Genomic DNA, 1389 nt, shown 5'->3' with positions numbered 1-1389 from the left:
AGGGCCCCAATGCTCCACAATTGAGCTGTGACACCACTGAGCTGCCCCCAGTGTGCTGTCCTCACAGCCATGCTGTGTCACAAGTGAGCTGGTTGTACTGCTCCATTGTGACAGTTTCCATCGTCACTGCTCCCCAACTTGGGGGCTCCTGTTCACATCGACTTGGAGCCAAAGACCACAGGTTGGCAGACACCAGATGCCAGAGCCACTTTCATGTCCCTACACAGAAACCCTGGGTCCTGAAACCTGGACTGTGGATCCCACCCTGGACCCAAAGCCGGACCACAGACCCTGGGACCTGGGCCTTGGAGCGGAACCTGGACCCTAAGCTGAGCCACAGTCACACAGCTGAAACCCAGACCACGGGTGTCATACACCAGATGCCACAGTCTGACATGGGTTGTCAGAGCATGGATACTAGTTTCCAGATACTAAACCCTGGAGCCAGAGCTGGACCTGTCCCCCCAACGTGGACCCCGGAAGGGAAGCTAGAAATGACCAGACTCTGAACCCCAGACACCAGGTGCAGAGCCAGATTGTGGAGTAAACTCTGGGCCCCAGGCCTTGGAGACTCACCACACAGTTATACCCAGGGGCTGAGAGCTGGAGTAGGTAGTGGGATCGAGACAGTGGACTCCTGTGTTCAGACGAGAAGACACCTGTGCTGAAGCATGGATCCCATATGCAGAGCACTAAACAGACCGTTGGCTCATAGCTGGACATTAGGGCCTCCCCCGGACCGTTGACCTAATCTCCAACCCTGACCCTGACCCCTAACCCCCAACCCTACATCTACCTGTAAACCCCCAAACCCTTAAACTTTTAACATAAATAACCATAAATATCACTGTAAAACATCTTGAGATTAAATACAGCACCAGCAAAAATGATGCAATGAAGACACAGTAGATATCATATTACTGACTCTGCTGCCAGCATAACCCGGCATGTTATAGTGTAGGAACTTTTCATTCGGTTTGTTCTCCAGACAGTAACACAGGAAAACCACACAGCTTAAAAGGAACCTTAAATAATTTATCATTTTTATTCTAGGTTCTCAAAAGCTCCAGAGAGAAAGAATGAGTTTTCCTCTGGTTTGGATAGTCTCTGAGCTAAGAGCTCAAACTGGTGTCTGCTTTGTGAAATGCAAGAGGAGTTTTATCAGTCTCATGCTTTTTAACAGTGGTACAAACTACACTTCCTGAACCTAAAACATTAAAATTCAGATGCCCTTTTTCTACCTTTTGACCTAATGCTGCAGATGATCCACGTTTTATGTTAATTGTGTGACTAAAATATATTAGAAAAAGTTTTCACTTAAAAAAAAGTCAGTTGGGGCTGGCCGAGTGGCTCAGTTGGTTAAGAGCGCGAGCTCTGAGCAACGGGGCC

Source organism: Hipposideros armiger, unplaced genomic scaffold (genome assembly GCF_001890085.2).
Source record: "Hipposideros armiger isolate ML-2016 unplaced genomic scaffold, ASM189008v1 scaffold_530, whole genome shotgun sequence".
In the NCBI taxonomy this organism is placed as follows: Eukaryota; Metazoa; Chordata; class Mammalia; order Chiroptera; family Hipposideridae; genus Hipposideros; species Hipposideros armiger.
This window is presented reverse-complemented; position numbering follows the sequence as displayed.